This window comes from Strix aluco, chromosome W (genome assembly GCF_031877795.1).
Source record: "Strix aluco isolate bStrAlu1 chromosome W, bStrAlu1.hap1, whole genome shotgun sequence".
NCBI lineage: Eukaryota > Metazoa > Chordata > Aves > Strigiformes > Strigidae > Strix > Strix aluco.
The window spans coordinates 22,509,950-22,522,306 of NC_133970.1; the positions used below are offsets into that span (position 1 = coordinate 22,509,950).

Sequence of the window (12,357 nt, forward strand, 5' to 3'; positions counted from 1 at the left end):
TATGAATAGAAATGTCTAAGTGATTGATGCAGTCAACTACTATCCATGTGCAAAGTTTTGAACAGGCATCCTTCTGCTAAAGGAGCTAATTGTCTCAAGGGTCATTTGGCTAGCTGGCTTATCTGAACCACAGAGACAACTATGGCTCTTTAGGTGTGATAGGGGGGTAAAGCGGGAAAAAGAGAAAACCGTGATGCTGTGCAAACATTGCTCAACAATAGCCAAAATACTAGTGTATTATCAACACTGTTGTAGCCACAAATTCAAAACACAGCACCATATTGGCTACTATGAAGAAAATTAAGTCCATCCCAGCCAAAACCAGTACAATCTGTTTAACATCTTTGTCAGCGACATGGACAGTGGGATTGAGTGCACCTTCAGCAAATTTGCTGTGTGGTGCAGTCGACACACTGGAGGGAAGGGATGCCATCCAGAGGGACCTGGACAGGCTTGAGAGGTGGGCCTATGCAAAACTCATGAAGTTCAACAAGGCCAAGTGCAAGGTCCTGCACACAGGTCGAGGCAATCCCAAGCACAAATGTAGGCTGGGCGAAGAGTGGATTGAGAGCAGCCCTGTGGAGAAGGACTTGGGGGTATTAGTGGATGGAAAACTGACTATGAGCCAGCAATGTGCACTCACAGCCCAGAAAGTCAACTGTGTCCTGGGCTGCATCAAGAGAAGTGTAGCCAGCAGGTCGAGGGAGGGGATTGTCCCCCTCTACTCCACTCTTGTGAGACCCCACCTGGAGTACTGTGTCCAGCTCTGGGGACGCCAACATAAGAAGGATATGGACCTGCTTGAGCAGGTCCAGAGGAGAGCCATGAAGATGATCAGGGGACTGAAGCACCTCCCTTATGAGGACAGGCTGAGAGAGTTGGGGTTGTTCAGCCTAGAGAAGAGAAGGCTCCTGAGAGACCTTATAGCAGCCTTCCAGTACTTAAAGGGGGCTACAGGAAAGATGGTGAGGGGCTCTTTATCAGGGAGCATAGCAATAGTATGAGGGATAACAGTTTTAAACTGAAAGAGGGTAGATTCAGATTAGATATAAGGAAGAAATTCTTTACTGTGAAGGTGGTGAGACAGTGGAACAGGTTGCCCAGAGAGGTTATGGCTGCCCCTTCCCTGGAAGTGTTCAAGGCCAGGTTGGACAGGGCTTTGAGCAAGTTGCTCTAGTGGAAGGTGTCCCTGCCCATGGCAGGGGAGTTGGAACTAGATGATCTTTAAGGTCCCTTCCAACCCAAACCATTCTATGATTCTATGATTCTATGAGTCTGTGCTTGAATATAACCCTACAAACTTAATTTAGTGTTGTTACTAGTGTTTGCTGGTGTAAGCTTGGTGGTAGGAGTTTTGGCATGTGTCAGAAATTAGGTTACAAATGGCAGAAGTCAAAGGATCTTTTCTGATACTTAAAATATACCAGTATTTATGCTGTATTGTTGCTATTATTTTGGGTAGCTTGCTTTTGCTGCATAGACATTGTTGTGGTTTGAGTCCAGAGGGAAACAGCACCACGCAACCGCTCGCCCACCCCTTCCCCCTCAGGAATGGGAAGGAGAAAATAAAGTAAAGGCTTGGGAATCGAGATAAGGACAGGGAGGGATGATTCTCCCATTATGGTCACAGGCAAAAGACAGACTTCTTAGGGGAAGAAAAAGAACATCAATTTAGTTCAAACACTAACAACAACAACACTTAACAGAGTAGGACAGTGAGAAGCATTACCACATCTTAAAAACACCCTCCCCCCACCCCTCCCTTCTTCTTGCACACAGTTTTTTTCCTGATTTCTCTACCTCTACTGCCCTGCAATGGTGCAGGGAGCAGGGAATGGGGGTTACAGTCAGTCCACCGCTCCTTCCTCCTCAGGGGGAGGACTTCTCTCATTCTCCCCTGATCCAGCATGATGTCCCTCTCACGGGAGACAGCCCTCCATGAACTTTCTCTGGCGTGAGTCCTTCCCACAGGGTGAAGCTGTTCCCATGCTGCTCCAGCGTGGGTCCCTCTCATGTGTTGCAGTCCTCCCAGCACTGAACTACAACAGCAGGGTCTTCTTCTTCCCATAGAGTCCCATCCTTCTTCGGGTGCAGCCGTCTGCTCCTATGTGGGGTCCTCCACAGACTTCAGGTCAGCATCTACTCCACCATAGACCTCCATGGTGGCAGGGGGGCAGCCTGCTGTCTCACCACGGGATACAGAGTAGGGTCTCTACTCCAGCGCACCTCCCTTCCTTCCTCCTCCTTTCTTCCACTGACCTTGGTGCTTGCATAGGTGTTTTCCTCACAACTCCTCCTCACAACTCCCCACCCCTCCTCTCAGGTTCCCCTTCTTCAATATGTTATCACAGAGGCGCAGCCACCATCGCTAATTGGCTCAGCCTTGGCCAGAGGCGGGTCTGACTTGGAGCTGAGGAGCTTTTGAGAAGCTTCTCACAGGGGGCCACCGCTGTAGCCCCCCTCCTCTGCTACCAAAACCCCTGCCACACACACAAACCCAGCACAGATGTGCTGTGAGAATAGCTTTTATGTGAAACTTTTTAAATTGGGGGATGTGCTGGTTTTGGCTGGGATAGGGTTAATTTCCTTCATAGTAGATGGTATGGGGCTATGTTTTGGATTTGTGTTGAAAAGTGTTGATAACATTTCCCCCATGACAGGGGAAAAGAAGCTTGAGGTTACTGATATGGGGTTTTTTATTGGTTTAACACTAGTCAAGACTCCTCTAAGTTAAGTTTGTTGTAAAATGCAGTATTCAATTAACTTATGAACACATATTTTATCTTTTCCTTTTTTTCTTCTACTTTTCTGGATTATTCCTAGCAGGGAGATGAGACACAGTTTTTAAAAAAGAACAGCATCAGAAATGTTCCAGCATCAGATTTTAGAGAGTTAGAAATTGTTTTGCCCTCACTAAATCTTCAGCAACTTTTTCTTTTGAAAAAAAACCCACCAAACACCAAAACAACCCATGCTTCATTTACAACTCAGTATTTAAATAAAAGAACTAGCAAACATGCAAAGAGTTTTTAAACTGTAGATATTGTAAGAGGGGTTTGTTTACTTACAGTTTGTTTACTTACAGTTTTACTTAGTTACAAGAATTTGCAGCTTTTACTACTACTAGATGGTGAGATGTAGCCATGGAAAGGAAAGACAAACATCTGGGTCTGAGTGGAATATATTTTAATAGATTTGTATCAAAGAATAATGTACAGAACTACTAATACATGAGTCAAAATTTTTAAGCTGTGGCTAAGTGAATGACAGTCTATTCTTTCTTTTGATATCTTAAATACTCTGTATGTCTCTGTAATACACTGTATTGATATCATCACATGGGTATTCCTCTGTTGTTTTACAGCACTACTGGGAGATCAGATTAAGCCCATGTATCAGCAAATGCTTGTACTAATGATATGAACTACTCTGAGTTCTTGCTTAATAGATTTAAAGAAATTATTTAACTTTAATTAAACTTTTTAGATTGAGAGGGGAAGAAAATTAAAAATAAGTTTGTAGTATTGAATGTCAGACCACAAGAGGCCATCTCAGAATGCGATCAGCAAATAAGAAGAGCAATAGGTGGCTTATTTGACTTCTTTCAACTGGTGCCCTATGGGAGACCTCGGCTGGTCCGAGGGATCAGAATGTAAGTTTGATATTGACCTTGAGCAGATAACCATGTACCCTTAAGAGGCTTGAAAGTCCCGAGAAGAGCTGAGTAAACAAGAGTAAGGAACTACCAGACCGGAACTGCCTGACCGCAAGGAAAGGAAGGTTATCGAGGTTGCAACAGAGAAGAGGTCATCCAATCATGAACTGTTAGTCTCTAATTAAACCGATCATATATGGACACATACTCTTAATAAAGTTATAAAAAGGCTTGTTAGAACAATAAAGTAGCCATTTTGCACAATTCGGTGTTTGTCGTGTCCATCTCAACAGCGACAAATGGTGACCCCGACGTGATCCCAACACCGAGGAAATAAATAACTGCGGCGGGAAGAGCCGCGGAGACGGAGCCCAGTCAAGCGTAGCGGCGGGGAGAGCTGCATAGTCCGGACAACCTTGTGAAATATGACACCATGTAGGTGAGCGGCTGGGAACAAAGCGATGGGAGCTAGCCTCTCTAAGGAGGAGGGTATGATTATGACAATGTGGAAGTTGCTGCTTCAGCGGAGGGGAGTCAAAGTGGATGACGTAGTGCTCCGAAAAATGTTGCTGTGGAGCAAAGTGCAAGGATATGAAGCTAGCACTGCCACTGCATTTAGTGTGAGCAAATGGGAAGAATTGGGACAGAAATTGCTTGAGAGTGCTTCTCAGGGTAATAAGACTGCGACCGACCTCCTTACAACCTGGAGGTTGTTAAAAGAGACTTTAAGGTGGAGAAAGAAAGCTCAGGGGAAACCCCTTATAACCCAGGGGCGTCCACAGTCCGGGTCTCGGCAGCGAGAGGTCAAGATATGGACCTAGCGGGGGGAGCCCGTCCTAAACGTAGACAGCGGTTGAGGGCGAGGGGATTGTATGAGGGATTACCATTACCACCCGCGCCTCCCAGTGCCCCCCCTCCCATTTGAACCGACGATGGCAGCGACCCGAGAGCCACCGTTTCCCTCTGACCACCCCACCCCCCCCCGTGTCGCGGAGGAAGGGGTTAAAAGGAAGAGGGGGAGGCGGCGGTGCCGTAGGGGTGGGCTGAGCCGCTTGCTGCATTCGGATTTCAAGTTGCTCTAATTTTCTCGTTAGTTCTCGCAAGTGTGGATCTTGTAAACCATAACGAGATTGTTCCTGCACCGACCGGGGTGACGGGGGCGAGGACGGGGGCAGGGCTGGGTCGGGGCATTCCTCTAAGGAGGAAGCAGCGGCGACGGCGGCGGGGGGGTCGGGCGGGGGGCGGCGGGAGCGGGGCGGGGCGGGGAGCTCCGGTGATTGATCTTTTGGGCTTGAGGGGGGGGAGTCGAGCTGTAGTAAACCTGTTGATTTTTGCTCTTGCCTTCCCTGCCGCACGGGTGCTGCGCGTGCAGCGTCCCCGTCCCTCCTTTTAGGAGCCGCCTTGGGGAACAGGGATCCCGCGAACGTCCCAGCAGTGGCGGAATCCTGAGCGCCAGCGCGTTCGGCCTCTGCTGACCAGGCAGCGAAAGCGGAGGCGGGGGTCTGCCGTTCTGCTTTCAGTTCTGTCAGAGTGTCTAGGACCAATCTCCACACGGTGGAGAGTTTCCCACTGTCTTTAGAACCTGAACTAATGTTGTTCCACAGTGCCGCGCCGATCTTTTCCCAAGTAGCTGCTTCAAAGGCTGCGCTCACTGAGGGGATTAGTCCGTGCTGCCGAGCCCACAACAGCACCCTCCTCAGGTTCCCCTGATAAGATAATCCTCTCTCAGAGAGTATATGTTGGAGGAGCTTAACCACTGCCGCTTCTTCTTTACCCAGCGCGGACCCCATCTCCTCCCCAGCCGCTCACCTGATCAGGGCGAGATTCCCACGATTGCGCGCGCGTCTTCCCAGGCGCCGGGGCAGCGCCTGCTACGGCTGATACTGCCCCCTCTGGGCCGTCTTCTCTTGCTCGGGAGGGCACTGACGGGAGGGTCCCGATTCCCCAGGGCTTGAGTCCCCCATATCTTCGATGAGGCTCCCTCGGTTCCCTGTTCGGACGCCAGTTGCGGATGCGGAAGTCTCGGACACAACTTAGACGACCAATGTGATCAAGTCGATGCCACTTTATTAAAGGTTACACAGCAATTTATACTCTATCACAAAGCTTCACGTGCCGCTATCTTATTGCTAATAGGCTAAAGCTACTTGTTCACGCGCCCTTCTGCCCTCTATGATTGGTCCCGGTGTGGTGTCCACGCGCTGCTCTCCCCCCAGGTAGACCCCCTGTTTTCGACATTCCAACATCTTTATCTCTTGGGCAGGAATGTAGTTTCTCAGGCCGTCTCAGCCTTGTTTGTGTCCTTGAACACAGCTGCAGCTTGTTGTTACAGTGAGGCCCCTTGGTCTGGATCGCTCACAACATGTCTGTTGTTCTCCAGCGATGCCACAGGGAACATCTTATTCGAGGCTGCCATAAGGAAGAATACCATCGCTGCGTCATCTTTAACTACATGGCAACTGGTACATCAATCCCTGAAACAGTTAAAAAGTGATCAGACTGCCGCAGCAGCTGCAGCCGATGCCACCTCACCTAGTGGATCCGATTCTCGGACGGATCCTACAGCTGTGGCTGAAACACCTCCAGAAGAGGTGCTAGCCCCTTCCACACGTCCACTACCTGCTGATAAGGACTTCATTTTTCTGTTATTAAAGAACTACAGAAAAGCATTAATGAGGACAGACTTAAAAACTCACAACAGGTATACTGGAGGCAATCGCTCATGGCTGTACTCAGCATTCACACCCCCCTACCTGCAAGCGCGGGGTTGGCGGCGGCAGCCCCAGGCCTCCCCGAGCCCCCCCTGCCGCGGAGTGACTGCCTGCGGCCAGTCTAGCACCGCGCCCCCGGCGTGCGTCCATCCATCCCGTCCCCCCCCCCCGAACACCAAAAGCGGCAGTTTTTACAGAAGGTGCTGACACTGTGATGCGGTGTCCCTTGTTCATTCTAAAAAGACACTTTAAATCTTTCTGATGGTCAGTGCACTAAAAGCCCTGATTTTAAAACAAAGAAGGGGGATTTTGGATACACTGCATAATCAACTGGCAATGGCTTTATATACTCGTAATGGTGTTTTGATGTTTGTAGTATTTGTCATTTTATGTTGTGTGAGTAATAAGTGTAAGGGGCCCCTTTGTATGATTGTTTTGCCTGTGTGAGACGCAGCCCAGCTGCAGCTGTGGAGTGTGGAGTTCTCTGTAATTTAGTCGATATCGATCAGGTGTGGATCTGTGGTAAATGGCAAATGGCTTATGGTATAGGATTTATGCTTTTGGCTTGGATTTATGACTTTTATGATTTAGCAATTGTTGTAATTTTCCTAAACAGAAATCATTTTGCTTTGATTAGTAAAATCTGTATTGTGTATTCAACTTTCTTTGTTTAGCAACATTAAGAATTAAGAACCCAAGTGTTTAACCTTATTAGAAACTCCCTTGGTTTCCCCCTTGAGTGGTGGCCAGGCTCTGGGTGGAACCCAACAGGAGGATGAGATCAGATGTTTCCGCCAGTTATTTTGGCCTGTTGATTTAGAGGCTGGACCTGCTTGCAGTGATGTTGGATGCCTCACCTATGGATGGACGCATCACATAGGGTTTCCACCTTGCAAGGAAAGGTACTCCAAATCCTCGCTGCAACCAGGGTTCCCCAGCAATTGTGGATCTGAATGTTAGTACCCCATTAAGTAAGTGTGCTATTCTGTTTCTTCCTTGTTTTGTAATACTTAGTCATATGCTTTAATTATTAGCAGTGGAACCAGACAAGGGCCAAAAGAACCATTTCTGCCATTTGTGGAGAAATTACAAGCAGCCATTGTTTTGCTGATCAGGGATATCAGTTAAACTCAGACACCAGAGTGAAAAGAGCAGGCGTATTTTACTAGAAATAACTAAATAATATAACAGAATAATACAGAAAACATACAGTAAGAAAAGACAGAACAGTGCACTTAAACAAATAGGAAAATACAGGGTAATGCATCAAATCATTACTACCTGAGAGAGAGAATAGTGATTAAGAAAGATCCATCACCACTTGCATACGTTACCATCATCCAGATCTGCAGTCGCTGGGGAGCCCCGGTTACAGCGAGGATTTGGAGAGCCTGTCCCGGCAAGTGGGAAATCCTACGCGGTACGTCCACCCGTAGGTGAGGCTTCCAAAGTCGCTGTGAGCGGGTCCAGCCTTATATACCTAAAAATCAGTAAGCCAGAATAGCTGGCACCTTTGTTTTAAGTGGAAATATCTGGTTTTCATCTCACGTTAGGTTCCCCCCAGAGCCTGGCCAGGGCTTAAGGGAGAAGCTAAGGGAGTTTCCCTGCTTATCTAGTTAATTTATGAGCAAGGTCACAAGGCCAGACAACTGTTTCTGTGGCCTTGTTATCTTGCGCACACATAAAGAAATAAAAGGATACATTCAAGATAGACATGTTTTATGATGTTTAAGCTACATCTTCTATGCATATTTCACTAATGACTACATACAGAGTTAGCAGTTTCAGTTCAGGGCCTGTTGCTGAGGCTTCAGTACTCCCACCTTTTACATCAGAATAGTTGGTTTGCTATAACTTAGTATAATACCTATTAGCACAATGGTTATCAGTTATAAAATGTACGGGATTCATCTATAGGTCAACTCTGGCTTGGGCTTATTGTCCAAGCCTTAGCACTTCAGCCATAGAGAAACAGGTCTATGATGCCAATTTAAGATTGACATTAACAACACAGCTAGGGATAATGCTAATGAAGATTGTAGAAAGATAATTGAGGCATTGCCAGGGGATCCAACTCTGGAAGCCATGGTTACTGCTTGTGCTAAGTTTGGGTCAGTGGAATATAAGATGGCAGCCTTAGCCAGTGCTATGGCAGCTGTCTGAGTAAAAGAACAAAAATGTTATCACTGCGGTCACACAGGACATTTTAAAGCCAATTGTCCTGTGAAGAAAGGGATAAAAACACCTAGTCCCGTAGTAATACCTTGTCACCAATGCGGAAAAGTGGGACATTTTGTGAAACAGTGTAAATCTAAATACCATATTAATGGACAACTATTGTCGGGAAACGGGAAGTTGAGTGTGAAGGGACGCGCGCCGACACAAGTATTCCCTTCAATGGCCCTGCAATTTCCATCAAGCCTATCCTCTGCGAACGACTCGCAGGACAAACCATGGGGGCAGCAGGAATGGATGTATCCACCGCTGAGCAAGTAACTATATCATCGCATTCTGTGCAAAAGGTGCCCCTTGCGGCACATGGACCAATTGGCAGAGGTCTGAGTGCATTGTTAATAGGACGTTCAAGTGCGACCTTACAAGGTATCAATGTACATGTGTGGGAGGCATTGGCCTGCCAGCCTTGCACAGCCTGTGAGAAAGTGCTAGGCTTTGATGAAAAACAGGCCTTGGAAGAAAGATAAGAGGCTGTTGAGTTATGCCAAGGTGGCAGGGAAAAACAACGGACAGCTGCAACACTGAACTGTGGAAAAGTACTGAACTGAGAGAAGTTGCTACCACGAGAACAGCGCGTGAACGAGAGGGTGATTGGTCTGCACAGCGCGTGTTAGAGTGGTCTTATGCTGATAGGAGAAAAGGTAGATAGCTGTCTAATTGCTGATTTGTTAACTATGAAGTAAGACCATTACCGACAGCATCTGAGAGCATAAGTATGTACCGTTGTAACAATAAACTCTCTCTTTCTTTCTGGATTTCATCGGGAGTCCGTGCCTCAGTTGCCACATACATGTTGGTGTTATTGATGCTGATTATACTGGACAGATAAGTGCTATGGTTTCTACTCCAACGCCACCCTTGACAATTCCAAAAGATACTCGTATTGCTCAGCTTGTCCCTTTTAAGAGTTGTGTTCCCAGGTCACATCCAACAGAGCGTGGAGATGGTGGATTTGGATCTACTGGCGTCCCTCAAGTCATGTGGACACAAAACATCTCAGACAAACGGCCTCAAATGACTTGCATCCTCGCAATGGATGGTGCCACCCCCTCACAGGTGAAGGTATCTGGGCTATTAGACACAGGGGCTGATGTTACCATAGTCTCCCAACTCCATTGGCCTCAGAGTTGGCCCATTGTTATGATGGACGCTGGGGTATTGGGGCTGGGAGGCGTGACCCAAAGCTTAATGGTGGCTAAACCTGTAACAATTTGGAATCCTGAAGGACAGGTTGCCACAGTACAGCCATATGTTACTGCTGCCCCTCTGAATTTATGGGGAAGAGATGTCCTGGGAGCACGGGGTGTGAGGATTACAACGGATTTTTAACAGGGGCCACCGTGCTTGAGGGCGTACAACAACCTACCCTGACTTTAACATGGCTGATACACCTATTTGGGTAAATCAGTGGCCCCTCAACCCAGAGAAGTTAGACGCCCTGCAGGACTTGGTAAAAGAACAACTACAGGCTGGTCATATTGAACCCTCTCACAGTCCCTGGAATACACCTGTGTTTGTAATAAAAAAGAAATCAGGAAAATTGCGATTGTTACATGATTTACGACAAATCAATGCTGTTATGGCTAGTATGGGCACATTGCAACCAGGACTGCCGTCACCTACTATGATCCCAGCAAGGTGAAATATCTTAATTGTGGATCTGAAAGACTGTTTGTTTTTTTTTACCATTCCATTAGCAGAACAAGATAAAAACAAATTTGCTTTTTCGGTTCCTGTCATCAACCACACAGAGCCCATGAAACGCTATCAGTGGAAAGTGTTACCTCAAGGCATGAAAAATTCTCCCACAACTTGTCAATGGTTTGTAGCTCAGGCACTCTCAGGGCTGCAAGAACAATACCCTGATTCTTATTGTTATCACTATATGGATGATATTCTTCTTGCAGTATCTGACCCGACCCAGTTGGATGACATGGAACGATCAGCATTATGTCATCTTAAACAATATGGGTTGGTTATACCTTCAGAAAAGGTTCAACGTACAAGTCTTTGGTTATACCTAGGTGCAAAAATATTGGATCAGACTGTAGCTCCACAGCCAGTAACGCTGAATAGGGAAGTAAAAAATCTCAATGACATCCAAAAGCTATTGGGAGCAATTAATTGGGTTAGGCCCTGTTTAGGATTGACATCTTCTCAATTGAGACCCCTAATGGAATTATTGAAAGGGGATTCTGATATTTGTGCCCCGAGACGGTTAACCAAGGAAGCACATCAGGTACTCGATGAGGTAGAAAAAGCAATACAGAACAAATATGTTTATCGCCTGGAACTAACAGAAGTTGTGCAAGTTTTTGTTTTAACAGATCCCACGATTCCGTATGCATTACTTTGTCAATGGAATGAAACCTGGGCGGATCCTTTACATGTGCTGGAATGGACGTTTTTACCCTATCGATTCAAAAAGACAGCACCTGGTATTTTTGAATTGGTGGCTCACTTGATAATTAAAACACAGACCCGTTGCCTTGAACTTTTGGGACGGGATCCAGCAACCATTGTTATTCCAATTCTGTAGGAGTCTGGGCCACGCTGGGAGAAAGTTAGTGCAGACAGAAGAATGCAAGGACGAAGACAAGGCCAGCAAAATAAGGCTGGCAAAAACACACAAGATAGCAGATAAGTGAGAAACACCTGTGGTCAGCAAAAGCACACAAGTCTGAGCAAAACAGGGTATGAGATAAGGGAGTTTTGGCAAGTTTTGGGCTTTACGTGCTAATTGCAATTAACCAATGCAAATGCTTGTAGAGACGCATGAACAGCGCGTGTAGATGACCTGTAGCCTATTAGAAGATAGATGAGTGCGTGTACAGAACTTAGTAGAATATAAATGTAACCAGGATTGGAAAAAAAAAAAAGATGGACGACCTGATCATCACATTGGTGTTGCGTCGTTTCTGTTCCCGCACGGAGAAATAAGGACCCCGGCTAATGGTGACCCCAATACAATTCAAGCTGAATATTTTGAGTGGTGCCTAGCAAATAACATGGTACTGCAATCTGCATTGGCAGACTTTCAAGGACAAATAAAATACCACCTCCCCAGCCACCCAATGTTGAAACTGGTGCGTGAAATTTCGACTGGGAACAAACGGCTACATTCCAGGAAGCCAGTGGAGGGGTTAACTGTGTCTACAGATGGATCAGGAAAAACAGGAAAGACAGCTGTAAGTGGTTTGTGAATGGTGAGTGGCACAATATTGTCACAGAACACCAAGGGTCGCTGCAGATTGTAGAACTTAGAGCGGTAACCGAGGCCTTCCACAAATTTACAGAACCTTTTAATTTGGTTACAGATTTTGCTTATGTTGCCGGATTGGTTCAGCAGTTAGAAAAAGCAATCATCAAACAGGTGGATAATGAAAAATTGTTTAATTTGTTACGGTTCTTGTGGGAATTGATCCAAAAATGTGAGAATCCCTTCTATCCAGGTGCCTTCAGTTAACGTCTGGACTAGTCGGCTCAACCTCCGCTGATCATAAAGTTCAGCTGGGCTCCGCTACCACCTCTCGGCTTCCGTGGTCCTCATTCTGTCCCAAATCGCATCGAGATTCGCACGTCGGGGGTAACCAGTTGTAGCGGCCAAAATAACGAGTCAGAGTGTTCTCTTTTTTTTTTTCTGCAGGGCAGGAGCCTTTTTTTCTTACAATAGTACATACTTATGCTCTTGCCAAATCTCTTACTTCATAATTAGCAAATCAGCAATTAGACAGCTATCAACCTTTTCTCCTATCA

At 46.5% G+C, this 12,357-nt stretch overlaps 2 long non-coding RNA genes across 2 annotated transcripts; both read left to right on the top strand.

Moving 5' to 3' along the window:
- The first annotated feature begins 3,928 nt into the window (after window positions 1-3,928).
- LOC141917782 (uncharacterized) lies at window positions 3,929-7,026 on the top strand. The gene is made up of 2 exons (XR_012621450.1): window positions 3,929-4,094; window positions 5,434-7,026. It is a non-coding gene; the product is annotated as an uncharacterized LOC141917782 (long non-coding RNA).
- A 2,870-nt stretch (window positions 7,027-9,896) lies between these two features.
- On the top strand, window positions 9,897-11,117 carry LOC141917783 (uncharacterized). The gene is made up of 2 exons (XR_012621451.1): window positions 9,897-10,422; window positions 10,509-11,117. It is a non-coding gene; the product is annotated as an uncharacterized LOC141917783 (long non-coding RNA).
- Window positions 11,118-12,357: the final 1,240 nt, after the last annotated feature.